Raw genomic sequence first — 23,321 nt, 5'->3', positions numbered from 1 at the left:
AAAGCCCCAGCCCTGATGTCTCCCCATGGAAGGGCACAAGGAAGGAGGCCTAATTACCCTGCCTGTGCATGATGGGGGAAGAGCCCCAAAATTACGAACCTCAGAGCTCGTGCAGAGTGGCTGCATGTCTGCTTAATCTCCCCACAGCAGATGCAGAGAGACCTTTGCTTTGGAATACAACCAACTTCTCTCTGAAGAGAGGAGGGGAAGATCTCATTTCAAAGCCCAGAAGGGAAATGAAGGGCTTCACAGATAGTTAGGACTTATATCTATCTGTACATCTCCATAGGGTTGCTGTTCAATTATCTTTTAACCCAGGTTGCTAGCAGTCTTTACTAGAATGCGCAGCCTGTGCAGAAACATGGGGGTGTTCATGGAGCACTGAATCCTGATATTACTTGGAATTCTTTCCTTGCTTTCCCTCATTTCATTCTCCCTTTTCCCGCCATATGTCTCCTTAGGGGATCAGCATTCCTATGACCACCCTTCTTAGGTTATTTAGAGCATCTTGTGATGCTTAAATGCAGCAATGAACCCTTGAATTTCCTTGAAAAGCAAACAAAACTGCTTCAAGCTAAGTTTGTGTGTGTGTTTAATAGAAATCTGTGTGGCTTACTTTATTCAATCTGTCATGAAGTGTAGTGATTTTCACAGATTACCGTTTATTGCAATTTGGACAATAGATACATGCCTGAAAATTGTGAAAATTCAATTTTATTAAATGAATATAGTAACTACATAAAGAAGTGCTATATTTTAAGAAACCCTATGATGAATCCTTTTGTAAAGTGGTCTCCAATGTGAATAGTAAATCGTCATTTTGATTCTTTTACATTTTCATATAAACTGGAATGAATTTTAAAAGTATTGTGCATGAATAGATCTTAATTGTGCTAAGAGCAGGTTTTTTGGTGAGACTATCATCTAGTTTTGGAACCAACAGGAGCAAATTACAATTTTAGAAAGGGAAAAGGATAAGAGAGAGCATTATTTTTAATTAGGTTCATTGATTTTTTTCTTTCCAGTTTCATTATTTATCTAATATTAAGTTCAGATCCAAAATCAATGAGTGAAAACTATCAAGGTACCACTGAAAGCTTAGAAAATTTTATGAGAAAGTTTAAACTGAGAGATGTCTTGAGAATCATAATATACATAATGGAGAAGTAGGCATAATATTTTATACATGTGTGCGTGCTAAGTTGCTTCAGTCATGTCCAATTCTTTGAGACCCTATTGACTGTCCCTGGGGACTGTCCAGGCGAGAATACTGGAGTGGGTTGCCATGTCATCCTCCAGGTGATTTTTCCAACCCAGGGATCAAACTCTGGTCTCTCATGTCTCCTGCATTGGCAGCTGGGTTCTTTACAACTAGCACCACTTGGGAAGCCCAATATCTTATATAGCATCTTTCCAGGTGGTGCAGTGGTAAAGAATCTGCATCCCTAGGTCAAAAATATGCCCTGGAGTAGGGAATGGCTACCCACTCCAGTATTCTTGTCTGGAAAGTTCCATGGACAGAGGAGCCTGGTGGGCTACAGTCCAGAGAGTCACAAAGAGTTCTTTACCACTGAGCCACCAGGGAAGCCCAATGTTTTATATAGTGAAAGTGAAGTCGCTCAGTCATGTCCAACTCTTTTCGACCCAGTGGACTGTAGCCCACCAGGCTCCTCCGTCCATGGGATTCTCCAGGCAAGAATACTGGAGTGGGTTGCCATTTCCTTCTCCAGGGAATGTTTTATATAGAAGAGGCTAAATAAGCATTAACTTAATTGAATTAAGAACAAGTATTTGGATAATTTTTTGGAGGTATCACTTGAATGTCCTTTTATTTCTGGTTTTTGTTGATTGTCTAATCTCTGTGTTGACCTATATTAACTTCTATCTGAGAGCACATGGAAATAAAGTAAGAGAGGCTTATTTCTGAATTATTTTCTACTTGTCTGCTTCTTGGATGTCGTTAATTTTGTATGCTGGGAAAAGCCCTACAGCCTGTGATAATTTTAATTGATTCTGAAAAAAAAAATCTTTGTAACTTTGAGCAGCTCTGCTGCTCTGTTGGAGAGAATCTCGCTGTCCATACATAACCCCAGTCTTGCCCTCTTTACTACCCTATTTGCCTTTAAGGCTTATGCAGTTTATCTGTAGTCACTAGTATGTTCTGAAGGGTTCCTGGTATGTGGGGATTTAAGACAGTCTCTTTGTAAGTCATCTAAATTGTTTTGGAAAAAAAATCTAAAACATATACCTGTAAAAAATACAAAACATATTCTGTTTTGTTCCTTATAGCAATAACTTATTATTATCCAACAGGATTTCTCTCTTAGAAGCAAATAGCTCCAAGGTTAATTATTTATTATAGCACTCTAGGCAGGGAAAATTTATGTCTACCAGAGAACTCTGCTTTTTTGCAACTTTAAGAAATTTCTGATATTTTTCTCTTTCTTGACATTATTCTCTTCTCAAGCACATACAAAATGAGGTACAATTTTTAGTGTCCACAGGCACCTTACATTCATTACCTCATTTAATTCTCATTCTAATAAACAGAATAGATATTATCTCAAGAGGAAACATTATACCAATGTTACCAAATTGTCATGAACTCTCTTCACCTAGAGCTGGAAAGTTCAGGAACAGTACAAAAAGACTGGGGTGGTCTCCTGGTCTCTGTGAGTGTGGGGTGTCATCCCTGTGCAGGCCTCAAGGGGGCAGAATGGCCACCTGGCAATGTCCATGGTGGGTTTGTTGTTCAGTTGCTAAGTCATATCCGACTCTGCCGCCCTATGGATGGCTGCACGCCAGGCCTCCCTATTCCTCACTGTCTCCCAGGGTTTGCCCAAGTTCACATCCACTGAGTTGGTGATGCCATCCAACCATCTCATCAGCTGAAGATTAAAAAGTACCTTTGTGTAAACCAAGACTAGAGAAGATGTAAGAGAAATCAATGTATTGCAACTAATTGAGTCACAAGAGAGGAGAAAGTGGTGGCTGTGTTTATGTTGAGGTGGTACTTTGCATTTGACAGCCTAAGAGGTGAGCTAGTTAACTATGTTTTAGCAAATAAAGGATGTTGGATGCATGAGTTGCATTGTTTGTTCTCTGTGTCTATAGACAAGTAAACCAGAGGAAATGACTAAATTTAAATTTTGCCTAGACACAAGGAAAGCCTCTACATATCAAAGTGATACGGTCACTTGTTCATTTATTCCTTTGTTCAGTCAACAGTATTTATGAGCATCCAATAGGTGCCAGATTTCCCTGGGAGCTCAGGTGGTAAAATAATCCGCCTGCAATGCAGGAGACTCTGGTTCACTTCCTGGGTCAGGAAGATCCCCTGGAGAAGGGACAGGCTACCCACTCCAGTATTCTTGGGCTTCTCTGGTGGCTCAGCTAGTAAAGAATTCACCTGCAATGGGACAGACCTGGGTTTGGTCCCTGGATTGGGAAGATCCCTTGGAGAAGGGAAAGGCTACCCACTACAGTATTCTGGCCTGGAGAATTCGATGGACGGTATAGTCCATGGGGTCGAAAAGAGTCAGACACGACTGAGCAACTTTCAACTTTCACTATCACTTTCAGTGAACAGTATTTATCCACATCCAACAGGTGCCAGGAAGTGTTCTAAGAACAGGAGACACAGACACGGACACACCTGTCAACGTTCCTGAGGGTCCCAGGGCTGATGTGTGCACTTATGTGTGTGTGTAGACAACAAATGAATACATATCTAAACCAGAGTGATAATCAGAGAGTAATAAGAACTGTGCAGAAAAATCACATCAGGTAATGTCACAGAGAATGACCCAGTGGCTACTATTGATTGGCTGAAAAAAGCCTCTCTGGAAATGGCATTTACTTTGAGAACTGACAGTGAGCTAGCCCTGCAAAAATGGGAATTGGGACAGGGGTAAGGAGACCTCAGTGCAGGGACTCTACCCAGAGGAAATAAGCTAGTTGAGTTTGGGAAACCTGGGGTGTGGGTACTGATGAAGCATGAGGATGGTGAGAGGTGAGTCACAGAGGGAGGAAAGGACCAGATCTTGTTGGACTTGGTGAATCTGAGTTTTAGGATTGGATTCCAAGTGCAATGGGGAACCTCTGGAGGCTTCAAGACAGGACTCTGAAAGACTGTGATTTATTGTCTTCTTAGCTCTAGGATACTAGACTTATGGTGGCTCAGGTGGTAAAGAATCCACCTGCAGTGCACAAGATCTAGGTTTGATTCCTGGGTTGGGAAGATCCCCTGGAGAAGGGAATGGCAACCCACTCTGGTATTCTTGCATGGAGAATCCCATGGACAGACGAGCCAGGTGGGCTATAGTCCATGGGGTCACAACGAGTTGGGCACGACTGAGTGATTAACACTATTAACACTGCTACTAACTCTACGATGGGGTTTCCCAGGTGGTGCTGGTGGTAAAGAACCCCACTCCCAATGCAGGAGATAAAAGAGATGCCGGTTCAGTCCCTGGGTTGGGAAGATCCCCTGGAGTAGGAAATGGCAACCCACCCCACTGTTCTTTCTTGGGAAATCTCATGGACAGAGGATCCTGGTGGGCTACAGTCCTTGGGGCCACAAAGAGTCAGACACAACCACTGAGTGACTGAGCACACATTGCACGTATTTCTAAGATGGAGTAATTATATATCTTGTCTCAAAATATATTCTGTTTTTGTGAAAATAACAACTTACCACATATTTAATGCTCAATAAATGTTTATTAGTAATAATCACTTTTTTCTTAATAATAATATGCCATAGAAGCTGGTTAAGCTAATATCTTTGAGATTTCAGTTCAGTTCAGTCGCTCAGTTGTGTCTGACTCTTTGCGACCCCATGAATCACAGCACGCCAGGCCTCCCTGTCCATCACAAACTCCCAGAGTTCACTCAGACTCATGTCCATCGAGTCAGTGATGCCATCCAGCCATCTCATCCTCTGTCGTCCCCTTCTCCTCTTGCCCCCAATCCCTCCCAGCATCAGAGTCTTAGAGAAGAGTAAAAATGCCAACTACCTTTTATTGCTTGCCCACTGATTGTTTATATTATCTAATTTAATCTGCACTGCAACTTTTTGTAGAGAAAACTAACTTTTAAAGAAGTTAAGAAACTTGCTCAAGGTCACAAGGCTGGTAAGGATAGAGCCAGAATTTCAGTTTCACTTTTGGTCTTTATGATTCTGAAGTCAATGCTATTTCTTCCATGCCAGGCCGCTACACGGAGAATGTGCCCTGTATTCTCTTGGTGGACTGGGTTTATAGCAGATTATCCCTTCTCAAAGGCTTCTGGCTCTTATTGAGCCTGAATTTCATGAACAGTTTGGCACATAAGCGATAAATCACAACACAGTCTGCAGTAATGTATTCTGGGCATCGCCGTATTCAACTAAATGATCCTATAAAGTAATATTTATAATTCAAGGGTTCTGTTCTCTCCATCTCTCCATTTTTTATGTAAGTATCAAGAGGAAGACCATCAAAGAAATAGCAGCTGACTGATGAGACAGTAGTGCTAAAGGTGCTATATAAATTCAAGATGTTATTATAATAATTATTATTAAATGGATTACTGGGAGATGAATGTAGTGGTAAAAAGAGTGTTTCTTCAGCTAACTAAACTGATGAATTCTGCATGAAAGAGGATTGTTCCAAGGCACTAATGCATGGAGGACGATCGAATGAAGGGCTTTGTAGTGGGAATTGAAACAGTCCTGAGATGAGGAGACTGACACAGGTTTCATGGACTGGGGAAGCCAACAGAGGCGTGACGGTCCTGCTCAGTTCTCCTGGTGCAGGTGGCAGTCCTTTGTTCCTCCTGGAGCTTCTTCCGAGGCTCAGAGCTCACGTCCATTCTCCCCTGCCCCACTGTCTCTTTGTGGACTCTCAGGACACTGGACTTTGCCTTGTCAGTATTTGGGAGGCTATGGAAATCCTTTTGTCTTCAGAGATGGAGAAATCCTGCCAAACAATAAAGCAGATGTCTGTAGTTAATATGGGCTTCCCAGATGTCATTGGCAGTAAAGAACCCGCCTGCCAGTGCAGGAGACTCAAGACATGCAGGTTCAGCCCCTGAGTTGAGAAGATCCCCTGGAGGAGGGCATGGAAACCCACTCCAGTATTTTGCCTGGAGAATCCCTTGGACAGAGGAGCCTGGTGAGCTACAGTCTATGGGGTCTCAAAGAGTCAGACATGACTGAAGTGACTTAACATGCACACACTGTAGTTAATGCACACACACACAAGAGGTCTGCCCTCATCTGCCTTTGCTCCTCTATCAAGAAATCAGTTATAATAAACTGTTTGCTGCAAATATTGCCATTTCTTCTGCTTGGATTCTAAATATCTTGCCAGTGAAGCAATTGACATTAGTTAACATGACTGTTTCTTACTAAAGCTTATTCTAAAGCTCTGAAGAATTCTAATCATCCAGCAGATATCATGCAGAATGCAGAAATTTAATCTGTTTTCACAAATGCTTCATTTTCCTCTTCTTATTCATCTTTCTTTCTTTCTTCCCATGAGACTAGAATCAGGAGGTTTGGATTTAGAAGATTTTATATGGTTTAGGGTTTTTTTTTTCCTATATACCAAACACTATCTTGTTTTAGTTAACAAGAAAAAAAGATCCCCACCCCTGTGGGGTGGCAGTAAGGTGACGGGCAACAAAATATAAATGTAAAAAATCCCTAAATTACATAGTCTGTTAGAGGGATGTTAAAAGATGTTACTGGAAAAAGAGGAGAGTGAACACCTGGAGAAGATGAGCATGAGCTGTTTAGACATATCTTTTTTTGTTCAAAAGGATCCTACACCAGTATTCACGGTAAAAAGGAAAAGTTACTTATGTCTGTGCGATAGAAAATGGGTGAATTCATATGCCTACCTATGCAGAAATTTTAAAACAGATTTTTCAGGAGGTTGTTTTCCCCTGGGTTAACCACACGCTTTGTTTAAATTACTTAAAATCATCGACATCTCAGAAGGGGCACCATCTCCTCCACCGCTGGATGAGCAGGTTGTATTGACGTTTCCCCTTTGCTTCCGAGTAGTGTGCATTAAGAGGAGGGCATGGCAACCCACTCAGGTATTCTTGCCTGAAGAATCCCCATGGACAGAAGAGCCTGCTGGGTTATAGTCCATGGGGTTGCAAAGAGTTGGACACAACTGAGTGACTAAGCACAGCACAGCACAGTATTCATTAAATCTGATGAAAACAAACAGTAACTAAAACATAAGAGCCCCCATACTTTGACAAGAGAAACCAGAACCTGGAATCAGGTCACTATGGAGCAGAATGAGTCCTAAGAGATTATCCAGTCACACCCATTATGTGACAACTAAGTATTTTGGCTCGAACATGGTGGCTGATCAGACCACAGGGGCTGATCTGACATCTCTGACCTGTGAAAGATGGCACAGGGATCGAATATGCCTGGAAGAATGCCCTAAAGTGCTCTTAGGTCTTAAGTGGGCAGCCTACTCAGAAAAATCTTCAGGGAAGCCAAACATCTTATTTTCCAGCACACAGCTTCTTGAAAGAATGAGAATAATTTACCCACTCCCTAAAGACCAAACCTGGGCAAACCCTTTCAACGTTTAGAGATCTCCAAAGAGATACAGCAAAATAATAAATGAGAATCTCTCAGATCCTGGTCACCCACCATCAAAACCCTTTCTCTCTGAGGAGTAGACCTCTTTCCACAAAATGTGAACCTCTGAGCAGCAACAGCGGCATAACCTGAGAGCTCATTGAAATATATACTCTTGGGTTCCCCCTAGGAATCTTTATTCTAGCAAGGTCCCCAGGTAAGAGAGGTAGAGATTCACTGGAACAGAAAACTTCTGCTAGAAGCTCTCCTGACCAGGGCAGAGCAGCCCCCTGCTTTGTACCTGACTTTTGAATCCTGAATAAATGCCTGTCTTCAGCCAGCCCCATTGTTGTTCTGTAGAAACTTAACTAATTTTGTGCTCAGTTCAGTTCAGTTCTGTTGCTTACTCGTGTCCAACTCTGCAACACCATGGACTGCAGCACGCCAGGCTTCCCTGTCCATCACAAACTCCTGGAGCTTGCTTAAACTCATGTCCATCGAGTTGGTGATGCCATCCAACCATCTCATCCTCTGTCATCCCCTTCTCCTCCTGCCTTCAGTCTTTCCCAGCATCAGGGTCTTTTCCAATGAGTCAGTTCTTTGCATCAGCTGGCCAAAGAATTGGAGTTTCAGCTTCAGCATCAGTCCTTCCAATATATATTTAACTACATAAACAAAGAAATAAAAACTCTTCTAATTTTTGTTGTTTTTGTCATTAATGCAAACAGAAGAGTGTCAGTTCATCTTGACATCTTGCTCTCTAACTAAACCTCGCCTTCACCCTCTCCCCATGGGAAGCCCTAATGTCTCAATCTTTCTCCCTTCCCTAGAGAGCCTGGCTCTTATTCAGCCAGCATTCAACTATTCCTTCTGTCACACATTTCACATAATTGGAAAGATGAGGGGAAAGCATATGTTGGAGGGAGCTTGGTTTGGGGACCAAAAAAAAAAAAAAAGGAAAATTCTCCCTACTTGCTCTGTTGAATAATGATCAGTATTGAGACTAGAAGAAACAAAGAGCTTTGTTTGCTGTCTAAGGAATTGCAGTTCAGGAGACACAGACTCAGGTCAAACCAGAAAAAGAATTCCAGGGAAGAGAATTGAGCTCATAAAGGCAATGCAAGGTTGTTAAAGTTGTCTTGCAAGTGGTGCTAGTGGTAAAGAACCCACCTGCCAGTGCAAGAGACTTCAGAGATGCAGGTTCGATCCCTGGGTTGGGAAGATCCCCTGCAGGAGGGTAAGGCAAACCACTCCAGTATTCTTGCCTGGGAGAATCCCATGGACAGAGGATTCTGATGAGCTACAGTCCATAGGGTTGCAAAGAATGAGACATAACTGAAGTGACTTAGCACTTATACACTGATGTGGAAAAAGAAATACCTGCCTTTAAGAGACAGGCTGTTCCCAGTTATCTAGGGTAAGGGACTGATAAGTATCTTGAGTTTCTGGAACACTGTGCAGATATTCTGGATGCCTGTGTTAAGACAGTAAGTGGTTACAAGTTCTTATTCCATCCAGGCTGAGTCACACATAAGTTCCACTTCTACAGTTGCTTCCCTTCCAGCTCTGTTGTAGAGAGCTCTCTTAACAATACCAACACCTTTCTGATTTTCCTTTCCCAGCTGCAATATGTTAATTATTTTTACTCCTGTATTTGATTCCTCTCTGAGCTATGTTGACTTTGATTTCCCAGCCATTCCTGTGTCTGCCTTTTGGAGATCCCAGTCTGGACCCTGTGTACCTGATCATTCATACTGTGGCCTTGCCCAGAGCCACCGTGTCTGTTCCACGTCACCTGACTTCACTTATCAGGCATTATTCTTTTGGCCTCAGAATCTCACCACACAGGTCTGCCTCATTTGCTGGACAATAATCCTATGAGATAAACATCATGATTATTTCTATTCTACAGGCTAAAACACAAAAACTTAAGAAAGCATTAAAGTGTTTCTTCAAGGTGACAGACTCTGAGCTTATTGCTGAGGCAGACACATCTGATCGCAGATGACTTCAAAGAGAGAAAAGCCGAGGGCGGTCATCAGTTAGATTCCTTAAACCATAACTTGCTTAATAAATAATATCCTGGAACCTGCCCTCACCAATCAAGCTCGCCTTAATTGTGCTTGCAAATTTCATACCCTCCTGGCTTCATGTAGCTTAGACAATATATCACAAGACTCCTTTAACCATCCCCCAGAGATAATACTTTTGACATATAGATGCTAAGATTAATTTGTTTTTTTGAAACATGGAGCTGGTCTTGCCCAAACCGGTCAGACTGGTCAAACCGGTCAGACCACTGACCATTCAACTGGGCCCATGCAAGTGTCCAGTGGCTGACCTTTTGACTTCAGGGGGCCAAAAACTCCAGCCTCAGCTCATGTTAACACTGCTGTTTTCTGAACATGAAGATGCATGTAACTCAGCTACACCATTCAGAATGCTCATTACTTCACCCTTTTCTTGCTTTCAAGCATCTTTCTTCAGGCCTGCTTTTTTATTTCATAAATATTCTAATCCCTAAGCTTTTAGGGATGCTGAGACTTGGTCTGCCATCTCTTCACTTGGCTGACATCTGAACAAACTTTTTCTTTGCTACAGTCCTTGGCATCTTAGTATTTGGCTTGCTTCACTTTTGGCAAGTGTACCCGGTCAGTAACAAGAGTGAAAATTCAGAGTTTAACCTCATTAAAAATTTTTAAGGTGTATCATTTTAGACAGATTATTTCATGAAATTATAGCTGACAGTATAGAACCCAAACCTGCACCAATATATGAGTTTACATATATTAAACTCATTCTGCAAACAGTGTTATTAGAAAAAGCACTAATACTCAGTGAACTCCAGGAGTTGGTGATGGACAGGGAGGCCTGGCGTGCTGCAATTCATGGGGTCGCGAAGAGTCGGACACGACTGAGTGACTGATCTGATCTGATCTGATCTGACCATTTTACAGATAAGCAAACTGAGGCACAGAAAAGTTAAGACATCTAGAAATTACCAGCGCTGGCATATGAACCCAGGTAGTTCAATCCCTGGTTGGGAAGATTCCCTGGAGAAGGGAAAGGCTACCCACTCCAGTATTCTGGCCTAGAGAATTCCATGGACTATACATCCATGGGTAGGACACATTGAGCGACTTTCACTTTCACTTTCAATCTGTTTCCACTCCACTATAAAGTCTTATAATACTAAAGAGACATATAGGAAGTACTCAGGAAGACACAAATATGGGTGTTTTCAATGGTTTATAAAGCCCTAACACAGGTGAAAGTTTTGTAAAGGGCAGGAAGCTTAGTTTTAGAAGGGTCAGATGCAATAACGCCTTATGTTTGTACAGAGGTTTTTTCCAAAGAGATTAGTAATTCCCTTCTTACCGCTGCCTACTTTCTGACCTAAGGCCTTTTTTGTTAATAAGGAAAAGATTAAAGGCATCAAGAGGAAAAATACATTCCTCTATTTAAATGATCAAATGAAGTGGTGATTGCTTCTGAATACTCAGCTGAAAAACTTAGCAGTTAGATGTGAACCAGCCTGAGATGAGGGGAGGGGTTTAAAACTCTCGAGAAATCTGTGAGAGGTGGATCAGGGTCCATTCTGCTTCAGAGCTGGTGGTAGGTATATGTTTAATGAACAGATGATATGTCTCCCTGAAACAGATAAAAATGCCTTTGAAATGTAAATTGACATTTCTGTACCTCTCTGAGACTTAGCCTTTATATGTGGTTGTGTGCTTCAAACTTCTGTGACAGGAAAAGAGTCTGGCAGCCAGAAGAAGGTCGCGGGGCTGTGCGAGACAGGCCAATGCCTCCAGCGGCAGTGGAGTCGACACAAACCTGACAGCTCAACCTCACTCTCACTTCTGCACGTACAGGAAGAAGACCTTTGGGAAAGGCACTGTAATCTGGCACCCGGCTCAGGTCTGGTACTTACTGAACCACATTTAGGTGCTTAAAAGTAAGCCAAGAAAGAAAAGCTCCGGTGTGTTCCCCAGTCAGGATGGAAAGGCACCTCAGAGCCTCCCCGCTCCTGGGCAGCCGGTGACCGTGAAGGACCCCCTGGTCCTGCTGATGTTTGGCTGTAGCATTGGTGGACAGATGCATTGTGGGAATGGAGATCATCTCCCTCAAGGAAAGTCTCCCTTTGTTTGCACTGAGTGTCTTACAGATCTTCAGGGTTTGGGAGTGGAGAAAGAAATTGTGCTGGTCATCTGAGGATGATCCCAGAGCTGTGCCACTGAGGGACTTGTATTAGCTCTGGTACAAGTGCTCAGGGTTGTGTCCAGCGGAGCTCAGTGCAGCCCTGAGTTTCAGAGAGGAAGGAGGGAATTGGGATGGAGCATGGTGGATGGGCCAGCCTTCCTGGTAGCCTCTGGAGTCCTCTGGTTCTGCTCCTGCTGTCCGGATCAGACACTCCAGGATGCCTCTGGGACAGTGCTTGGTGCTGCCAAAGCTGTTTGAGGCAAAGCATTGGCAGCAAGAGGGCCTCAGCCTTCATTTATTGGAAACAAAGGACTACCTGGAATCCTGCTTCTTGTTCACACTGTGTCTCTGGTGTATGCATTTATAGAACACTTTTTCATATTAAGGAAATCTGGAGTGATAGCAGGGCTGTGGGCACTTTAGCTGTAGGAGGTATCAACTGAAACATTTCTAGTCATTCTCAATGTTCTTTTTACCAATTTTGGTCTAATTTTTTGTCTTCTGAATCTTTATGAATGGGGTAAAAAAATCAACAATTCTTTATATGAAAGTCTCGAATTCTTCATGTTAGCCATCATGTAAGGCAAGTACAGAGTTCTTGTTCTCAGCATCATGATGGGAATACAGGATGTATATATATATATATATGGCAAAAGGCACTGTGTTACCATTTTATATAAATATGTGAAATATATCAAGATGTGTGTGCATGTTCAGTCACGTTCGACTCTGCTGCCCTGTGGACTCTAGCGTGCCAGTCTCCTCTGTCCATGGAATTTTTTGGGCAAGAGCACTGGAATGGGTTGCAATTTCCTCCTCCATAGGATCTTTCCCACCCAGGGATCGAACCCACATCTTCCACATCTCCTTCATTGGCAGGTGGATTCTTTACCACTGAGCTGCCTGGGAAGCCCTTAACAAGATAGCATACATACAAAAATATCACCTTTCTAAAATTCATCCTCTTTTTTTCAATTAAAATAAAATTTCTGTTAAAATTTTAAGATAATATAAAACTGGATTATCCACATGGAAGCACATATCCAGTAAAATAAATAAAATCAACATGTTAAGCCACTGACTTAAAAACAAAGTTATTCAACAAAAGGTTCCTTGAAGACTGATAAAGGGATATCTACATAGTTATTTTTCTTTATTCCATAATAAATGCTCGTTAAAAGTGTGCTATCATTACCATTATCGTTGATATATGTGAAGAATCTGAAAAGTTGGAGACTTTTCAGTTAACCTTGTGCCATTTTGGTTCAGAACAATTAAGACTATGCATTTCAGGTAAGTATTAATTCTGACAGTTTAGTATCACCACAACTGGAATGGAATTTATTTTCTCCTATGAGCACTGCCCATAGAACAGGTATTGTGAAGAGCTGTCTTATTTGAGTCTTAGAGTAAGTCAGAAGATGTGATTTTTAAGTAATGTACATTCACTGTTTCTAGTCATAAATCATGTGATAGGTGTCAAAAAACTGCAGCTGCTTTTTATCAATTTATTAAAAAGAGACTGGAGTTTCAATAGGAGAAATGAACATATATACCTATAAATTAAGCCTCTACACAACATTCTCTTTTCCAGCTACATCATTGGAGAGTTTGAACTGAATGTATGGCATAGCTAAACAAAACATATGTTCTTTGCATCTGGTGCTTCATTAATTGTTGCTAGTTGCAGGTATTTATACAAGGAAGGGTTCTTGGGGCTATAAGGAAAAGGAAGTTCTAGCAACTGCTTAATAAATAAGTTGTTGTTGTTCAGTCACTCAGTCATGGTCCGACTCTTTGAGAGCCCATGGACTGCAGCATGCCAGGCTTCCCTGTCCTTCACTATCTCCCGGAGTTTGCTCAAACTCATGTCCATTGAGTCAGTGATGCCATCCAACCATCTCATCCTTTGTCGCCCCCTTCTCCTCCTGCCCTCGGTCTTTCCCAGCATCTGAGTCTTCCAGTGAGTCGGCACTTCACATCAGGTGGCCAAAGTATTGGAGCTTCAGTTTCAGCATCAGTCCTTCCAACGAATATTCAGGACTGATCTCCTTTAGGATTGACTGGTTTGATCTTCTTGTTGTCCAAGGGACTCTCAAGAGTCTTCTCCAACACCACAATTCAAAAGCATCAGTTCTTTGGCACTCAGCCTTCTTTATGGTCCAACTCTTACATCTGTACATGACTACTGGAAAAACTATAACTTTGACTATACGGACCTTTGTTGGAAAACAGATGTCTCTAATTTTTAATATATTGTCTATGTTTGTCATACGTTTTCTTCCAAGGAGCAAGCATCTTTTAGTTTCAAGGCTGCAGTCACCATCCCCAGTGATTTTGGAGCCCAGGAATAAAGTCTGTCACTGTTTCCACTTTTTTCCCCTCTATTTGCCATGAAGTGATAGGACTGGATGCCACAACCTTAATTTTTCGAATGTTGAGTGTTAAGCCAGCTTTTTCACTCTCCGCACTCTCCTCTTTCATCTTTATCAAGAGAGTCTTTAGTTCCTCTTCACTTTCTACCACTAGAGTGCCTTTCAAAAATTTACAAACTGAGACTATAATTTAACTTTCACCGTGTTTATTGATTAACTTTCACCAAGTTTTTTCATACCTTCCCTAGGCAGTAAAAAGCAATTTATCAAACCTCTTTTCAAGAGGAATTCAAACCTTCCTCCACAAACCATGCGTGGCTAATCTAGATGAAAATTATTTTAAAACAAATACATTTAAAAATGCACTAAGGGGATACTTGAGGGAAATTGCTATAATCAGGATTAGTTCAGAAAATTCAAGATGGGAGCCTACTTTTTATTAACTAATTATTTTCTTTAAAGATGCTATTCACTTTTGGGGGAGAAAGACTTCACCAATACTCTAACATTTCCATAAGTTTTACCAGATTTCTTTTCTCAGGTCATGTCAGATAACAATATTTAACAGGTTTTTTGTTTGTTTTAAAGATTTTTTTGCTGTGGATCCTTCTTAAAGTCTTTATTGAATTTGTTAAAATATTGCTTCTGTTTTATGCTTTGGTTTTTTGGCTACAAAGCATGTGGGGTCTTAGCTTCCTAACCAGAGATTGAGCTTGCACCCCCTGCATTGGAAGGCGAAGTCTCAACCACCGGACTTCCAGGGAAGTCCCCTTAATAGGTTTTATGACTATCACCTTCTAGATTCTCCCACAGTCTCTACAGTCACAAAACAACCTGAAAGGTTTCTTTCTTATTGCTAATACTTAAACGAGTGTAATGCTTTTTGTCATTGGAGGTATGTATACTTCCCACATGTCTGAGAACCAAAGGATCTTTGACGTAGGGTCACAACAAAGAGTGGTGGTCTTTTCACTGTAGTGGATGTAGCAAGTACTAATAGTTTGGTACGATATGTGTGAGAATTTAATCGGTGAGAAACAAAATCAAGTTATTGAAATACTGTGTAATTTTAGACAGTAAAGCACAAAACAATGTTTTCTTGACAGTTTCATGATGGGCATAGAGTTACATTCACGTGAATGGAGATGGATTGATTCTCTCTGACAACTATAATCATTATACTTGGAAAGGTCTTGTTGCTATTTAGGACAAGTGATTGTTCTAGGGATCTGTCTGGATATATTTCAGGAGAAATCTGTTCCCAAACCTGATTTGGCTATAAGTTTCACACTGCCTCCAGTTTGAGAGTTCACTTCAGGCAACCTCTAGGGAGATGTCTACTCTGAGAGACAGTTCTATGGGTTTGCATTGTGTTCAAAAAGTGGGAGCTATGTTTCTACACATCAACTGGCCCACGCACGGAAACAAGCACGCTGTGGTATTTTTTTTGACATATTGATCTGTACCATTATTCATTTATTGCCCTTCAGCTCCAAATTTACCCTTCCATATGTGCCATGTGATAAGGCATCTCTTCTTCACAGTGAGCATGATGGAAAGGGCTCTGGAGGGACACTGCAAAGGAGGGGCTTTCCTGCTGTTTCCTATTGTGACATACGGAGGGAGTGAGTGGACTCAGTAGTGTCAGAAGGCAAACATTTAGTGGCATTCTGCCCCAGCCATGGGCCCAGAATCCTCAGCCACCTTACAGCAGTTCCAGCTCAGCAGGAAGTAACCAGAGATACCTCGACACCCCTATTCCCAAATAACTGGGCCTCCCATCTCTTGAGGGGGGAATGTTAAATAGTTAGAATAGGATAAAGGAGTCCAAAATGGTGGTGAATAAAAGGCAGAGAAATGGAAGACTGAGGCCTCCAGGCACAGTGGAGATAATAAGGAATGTCCAATGCTTTAGAGACCCCTTGGGTGACCTTAGAAGTAAATGATGTCCCCTTGTCACTTTGGAATGACCTGGGCAGACCAAATCTCAGAATGATTTCATGGAGCAGCTTTTTTTAGCACCTCCTCAGCCTTCTCAGTCCAGGTGGGAAAGTCTTCAATCCATTCTGTGAATGTAACTATCATGACTAGTAGGTATTAATATCCTTGAGAAATTGGCATCTGGGTGAAGTCCATCTGCCAGTCCTCTCCTGGGTAGGTCCCACACATTGGCTGGGCTGGGCCAGCTGGGGTCTTCAAGCTCCTTGGGGGTTGTTTAATTGGCAAGTGGGACAAGAGGAGACCACTTGCCTTATAGTCGTTTGGAGGCCTGTTCCTCTGAAGGACCCTTCTAGTAATCTTTGGAGGGCCTTCTCCCCTAAATGAGCGGTACATGTAAGGAGTTAACCAACTTCAACTGGAGGGTCCCAGGCAGAAAAAGGAGTCCCTCCTCTTGGAACCACCCCACATGATCTTTTTAAAAGCCCTCACTCTTAGCTTCAAGAGTTTCACCTTCAGTATGTGAAGGAGTTTCTGGCAAATTAGTCTGTGGAACTAAGGTGGCAACCCCTATTAGATCATTGTTATGTAATGCAGCTCCCTTAGCTGCTTGGTCAGCTGATTGGTTCCCTCGTGCCACTTCCATGCTCCCTTTTTGGTGTCCTTTACAATGGGAGACTGATACCTCAGCGGGCAGATGAACTACCTCCAAGAGCCTAAGGATTTGATCACCATACTTGATTGGGGAACCTCAGGTGGTCAACTGGCCCTTTTCTTTCCAAATAGAAGCATGTGCATGTAGCACCAGAAAGGCATATTTGGAGTCAGTGTAAATGGCTACTCTTTTTCTGTTTCTCAGCTCTAAAGCTCAAGTCAGGGCTATGAGTCCAGCCAACTGGGCTGAAGTACCTGGTGGCAAAGATTCAGCCTCTATGGTCTTGCCCAAAAGTAAGATATTTTATTGCCCACCTGACACTTCAAGGTACATCTCACTTTGCACTGCTTGTTCTTATAATCAATAGAATAAATCACTTCACATAGTGATTATAGAGATGCTGGAAGTGTATATGTGCACATGTGAGTGAGTGGGTAGACAGTAGTTTACAGCCATGGGTTGTGTGCCACTTGCTATTTTGAAGACAAAAACTTAAATAAAATATCTTACTTTTGGGCAAACATTTCAAAGAGATATTACACTTTCAAATGAATAGAAACAGGGGAATAGAAAATTAAACCTAGGTGGTGGTGGAATTAGCTTTGAATCTCTCATTAATTAAGAGTACTCAGTGACTAGGCTGTTCTAAATGTATTGGTTGGGAAATTTTGTCATTAGTGAAATGAAACATGCCGCTAAACCACTGTCTTAAGTAACCCAGATGAGATTGGGCATGGTCCACGGAAGAATCAGTGTGGTGATTCCTTCTTGCCCACAGGAAGCTCAGTGAAGCAGGGTCTCACTTCTTGGATTCTTGTAGGATTTTCTTTCAAATGTATATATGATATCCATTTGTAGCTCTGCTTCATTAGTTCTGAGAGGTACTAAACCTGTTATCAGTGGTTTGGTGATAGGATATTTTAACCGGGTGCCTCAGGATGGCTAATTGTTGATTTTACTTCCAATCAAAAGTAACTTTGACATTTTGGAGGGGTTCACACAGTTCACTGAAGAGAACCAGTCGTTTCTTCTAAAGGAAAGAACTAATGGGAGAATATTTTAGATTATATTTTGTAGTTCAAATGGCCTAAGTCGGAGGGAAACTGATGTTTTAAAGTCTTCATTTCTGTATTTTCACATCTCCTCTGTATTCACATTTTCTGGGCAGGTGTAGACCCACAAGTACACTTTTGTAGTCTGTCTTTTTCTCTTCACTTTTCTTGAAGTAGAAAGGAAGAGGGTAGCCAGTGGAGATGGAAATCTTCTCTGGATATGTGATGTGAAAGGAAACAGAGATGCAGAGTTCTTTTTTTTTTTTTTTTCTTCATTCAACTTAAGTTTTTTCTATAGATGAAACTTAGCTTAAGATTTCTACCTCTTTCTGAAGTTTAATGCTACCTGATGCTTGAGGGAATTACTTGTACCTCTTTACATAAGGTAATAATATTTAAGATCATGTTCAAGTGTCATGTTGTACACATTACAAATAGCTATTTCCTTGAACTGATATTTTCGTGTTTAAATTCCATGATTAGAATTTAATCCAAAATCCCTATTTAAGTGACACTACAGAGCCAGCAAGTTAAAACGTGTGTAGCATTTAAATGAGTGACAGTATTTCAATAAAGTGGTTATCAAGGTCTTGAACTCTGGAATCATTTTATATTGAGAATTTGATGAATAAGCCTAATACATTTTAATTTACTATAAATACATTTTTTAGAAAAAATCTAAGAATATTTTTAAAAATAACTTTTTAAGCTTTTAATGCATGTTTATTAGAACCATAATTACCTTTACTAATGTTATCTTCCATTTTTATCTTCCTTTTTTTAGGCTCTGAGTGCACGCCTTGACATATTAGGTAGACTCAGCAAAGTGGAAGCTGATGTTATCACAATTTTCAAACAACAGTCTTGGTATGCAGAATCAGGGAGGGCACTAAGCATGCAATACAGTTACTCAGAGAACAGAATGGGATAGCTGTGCCTTTAGAATGGCAGGCTTAAAGGATCAGGGTTAGAAGAACTCTTATTAAGGCAAGATAGCATGGAGGAAAAAAAAAACTCATCCCAGAGATCTTGATTCTATCTTCAGTTTTGCTACTAACCTACTGTGTGAACCTAAGAAAGTCAATTAACCTCTCTGAGCCTTGATTTCACCATCTATAAAGTGAAAAGGTTAAAAGGTACCCTTTAAGATGCTTCCAGTCTTCAAATAGTATTACACCTTTTGGGGGGATTTGGTTTTCATGTCTGTGAGATTATTAATAGCCAAGTGCAAACCAAGGAAAGCTGTGTTTAAGTGATTTGCTAGCCTCAGATTTGGTATTCAAATTAGTAGTATTCCAGGCTCTGCAATTTTTATATATCTATCTATAATAGAAGACCTGACTTTACATGGTCTGACATTTAGATCAGGAGCAAAATAACATAATCTATTTCTCCAGGAACTGGGAAAGGAAATCTGGCGATTTGGGCGGTTCATCTTGGCTTCTGGTAAAAAGCAGTTGTATCTAGAGACTTTGAAAAAGCTAATATTAATAGTTTTAAACAAAAAAAATTAAACCACAATGAGAGGATGTTTTTCTGGAGTCCAGTTCAATAAACACATATTGAACTTCTATTAAAAGTCTACAACCTTTTATTTATAAATTTGCGACTCAAAAAACTCAAAAAAGGCTGAATTCATTTAGTGGCAAAACCTAACTGGAATGGATGTGAGGCTATATGAATTTGTTATTTATCTCATTTTGTGTGAATATGCATTTCTCTCATGGATGAAATGGCACTATATTCAGCTTGGGAGTGTTACCCCAGAACCTACCCAAAGTATTCTGTAAGATGTGGTACATGGTCAGTAATAATATTCAAACTTGGGAGGTTTTGAGTTCCAAAGCTCATCTGGTTCTAAGGATTTGGGGAAAGGGTTTTGGACATGTACATGATTAGGGTGACAGTGAAGAATGGCTGGAGAGGAACTGGGTGACATGCAAAGGTACTTAGGATCAGCTCACTGTTCTCATAATACAGTATGGCATATTTTATAAGAGATATAGATGAAAAATTTAAGGACACTCACAGAGCAGGTATTTCTGCTGGGATTTCAGGGTATATCACAGAAGACTGGATGTTTGAATTAGGTCCTGAAGCATGAGTGGTGTTTCTCATAGGGAAAGGTGTTCTATACATAAATGAGGGAGGCAGGCACATTCACGGTGCCTTGGCAGCCCCATGGCTCCTCTGGGGGCAGAATTAGAGAAACCATATTGAGGATGTAATAATGGGGCTGGGTATTTGAAAATGAAATTGGGATTATGATCCAGTACCTTGTATATCATTCTCATAAGCATTTATTGACCTCTATTAGATGGATTGCTCAGGGGCAAGCCCTGAGAAGATAGTTTCTGTGTGGATGATTTGTTAGAGGCATACCTGTGAGGCCTGTTAGGGAGTAGGGCAGCAAAACAGGGAAGAGTGAGATGTGAAGTAGGGGACTACTCTTCTTGGGCAAGTTCCAAAGGTGGCTTTAGCTTGATCCTGAAGGGGGCAAGAGAGTGAAATACTCCTGTACCCATCAGTTGGTCACAAGGTGAGGGCCATGGGAATGCAAGGAGTTGGTGGTGTACAATTTAGGCACTTCACCTGTTCTGGCCTGGGTTCTCCCCAAAGTAAGTGTAAAGGCTGATGAAGGGGAGGTAGTGGGTGACATGGACTGAACTGGTGAATGAACATCCTAGGGGAAGTGGCAGAGTACCAATATTTTCTACCATAATACTGTTCAGTGACCTTTTGTTGCAACTTACTGCACTGAGAGCATCAGTTAGCTTATCTAGTTCTCATAACAACTCAACAAGATAGGTAGCATTTTCCATTTTATAGGTGGAATTTTGAAGCTTGGAAGGTCTAGTTAGTGGAGTCGTGTGCTTAGAACCCAGCTCTTTCTGACCTCCAACTCTCTGTGGACAGCAGGATTCCCTAGATCACCGTGGCTTCCTACAACTTTCAATCCAAGCAACTCAATCTGTTTTACACACTGTTTCTCTGCAAATCCCTTTCTCTGAAGGATTTGTTCTGAACTTTAAAAAGTTTCCAAGCTGCCATAAATAATGGATAGTCAACAAGTAAATATATGTATGCACCCAACACAGGAGCACTGCAATATATAAAGCAAATGTTAACAGACAAAAGTAGAAACAGAAGCACAATAATAGTGAGGGACTTTAACACCCCCATTTACATCAATGGACAAATCATCCAGACAGAAAATCAATCAGGAAACACAGGCTTTAAAGGAAACATTAGATCAGATGGACTTAATTGATATTTATAGAGCATTCCATCCAAAAGCAGCAGAATACACATTCTTTTCAAGTGCACATGGAACATTCTCCAGGATAAAGCACATGCTAGGATACAAAGCAAGCCTTGGTAAATTTAATAAAATTGAAATCACATTAAGTGTCCTTTCTGATCATAATGTTATGAAGTTAGAAATCAACTGCAAGAAAAGTTTTTGAGAGAAACGTAATGAAACACTTCTAGAAAAACACTTTATTTTAATTGTTTGAATTTTAGTTTCACTTGGTATATTCAAGAGTTCTTGAATCAAGTTTTTATGCTAAAATAAAGCAGAATAATCTCCTTATTTAAGTTTGGCCCAAATAAGAATGTTATCAAATCAGAACTGATGCTTATCTTGCTGCTAATTTTCTTTTTAATTTGGAATTTCTTCAAAACATTTACAAACCAAGTTAAGTTTCAATGGTCAATAAATCTTAAAAAATTAAAATTAACTGACATTCAATTCCTGAAAATTTTGAATTGTGTGCGTCCATCTAGAATTAGATCGATTCTAATTCTGTTCATTCCTGGTAATTGGGTGATTCTAAGCAGGATAGTCAGAAGAGGGCTCTCAAATAAATTATGACAATTAGGGTTTTGGAGGTGATTCTCTGCATATGTTAATGTTATAATTTCTCTTTCACTTATACAAACACAGGTGTCACAAAAGTCAATTTTGTATATTCACTTAACAAATATTTGTTGAGAATATATTATATGCAAGGTAGAAAAACAACACAGTCAAGATTTCTGTTCTTATGGATTTTATAATCTAGTAGAGAGGAGATTATATCTCATTGTTGTTATTGTAAGCATAGCAAACAAAGCACATCCTAAACTGCAGCGTTTGAGAATCTGAAAAAAAGACATTTCTTTAGAAATTATTTTATATTACATTTTTAGCTGCAAAGCAAATAAATCTCCTAAGAATTGAACTCAACAAATATTTATAGAGCACCTAGTATACGCCAAGCACTATGAATGAACACTGTTCAATGAGTGACAGTGATGTCTTTGTTGGCTACAGTGAGAATGGCAAACTAAAACCCTGTGAAAAGTGTTTTCTTGTGTCTAATGATCTATTAAAAACTGTCACCGACTTCCAAAATGGAATTCATAGATGAGTCTTCAAAATAGAACAGACACACATCACCACCATAAGTAGCATCATTAAGAATTTTTTTTTACATTACTACAGAATGGACTTCTTTTCTTACTTAAGAACACTTGAGAAAGAGCATTGACTTTTAGTGATTTCTTTATTCATGTGCAGTTAATCATGTTAGAGTTATTGCATAAATATTATTTTATTGTCCATAGGAAATGATCAGTACTGCAAGAGTTTTCACTTTAAATGCTTTCAACCATTTACTCAGCTTCATTTCATTGGTTCTCTGCTAGCGTCTCTCTTTTCCAGGTGTATTTAATCAGTTGTATCGTTAATGAGCCAGGAGAAAATAAACGTTTCTGAAAAATGTCTGTTCCTGCATATTTCTCCCAGACTTGCCTATCAGATTCACTGCCAGCATCAGCACTTTGAATGGGAGAGTCATGTGACCCCATCCAAGCCAGCTGCAATGCTCCATGATGGCCCTGAGAAAGAACTGGGATTTCAAACTGGTGAATGGTTGGTACAAAGTTTTTTCACTACGCGTGTTTAATGGAAGGGAATACAGGCTTGAAATAGTCACAGAGAGTATGTCATCTTGTCCTCCCTTTATTTTTTTGGGCTCCCAAATCACTGCAGATGGTGACTGCAGCCATAAAATTAAAAGACGCCTGCTCCTTGAAAGAAAAACTTTGATCAACATAGACAGCATATTAAAAAGCAGAGACATTCCTTTGCCAGCAAAGGTCTGTCTAGTCAAGGCTATGGTTTTTCCGGTAGTCATGTATGGATGTGAGAGTTGGACTGTAAAGAAAGCTGAGCACCGAAGAATTGATGCTTTTGAACTGTGGTGATGGCGAAGACTCTTGAGAGTCCATTGGACAGCAAGGAGATCCAACCAGTCCATCCTAAACGAGATCAGTCCTGAATATTTGTTGGAAGGATTGATGCTGAAGGTGAAACTCCAATACTTTGGCCACCTAATATGAATAACTGACTGATTTGAAAAGACCCTGATGCTGGGAAAGATTGAGGGCAGGAGGAAAAGGGAACGACAGAGAATGAGATGGTTGGATGGCATCACTGACTCGATGGATGTGAGTTTGAG

The 23,321-nt window shown here is 40.7% G+C and overlaps 1 long non-coding RNA gene across 3 annotated transcripts in view; it reads left to right on the top strand.

Annotated features, from left to right (window-relative positions):
* LOC109563719 (uncharacterized) overlaps window positions 1–12,488 on the top strand; it is a 273,799-nt gene extending 261,311 nt beyond the window's left edge. For 2 of the 3 annotated variants that reach the window (XR_011568371.1, XR_011568370.1), the window contains one exon: window positions 11,345–12,488. This is a non-coding gene — a long non-coding RNA (uncharacterized lncRNA). Of the gene's footprint in view, window positions 1–3,609; window positions 4,804–11,344 lie in introns of those variants that run through there. The other variant, XR_011568372.1, reaches the window with a different exon arrangement.
* Window positions 12,489–23,321: the final 10,833 nt, after the last annotated feature.

This window comes from Bos indicus, chromosome 9 (assembly GCF_029378745.1).
Source record: "Bos indicus isolate NIAB-ARS_2022 breed Sahiwal x Tharparkar chromosome 9, NIAB-ARS_B.indTharparkar_mat_pri_1.0, whole genome shotgun sequence".
Taxonomy (NCBI): Eukaryota; Metazoa; Chordata; class Mammalia; order Artiodactyla; family Bovidae; genus Bos; species Bos indicus.
The sequence above is the reverse complement of the archived record's forward strand: the minus strand, read 5'-3'. Positions and strand labels throughout refer to the sequence as shown.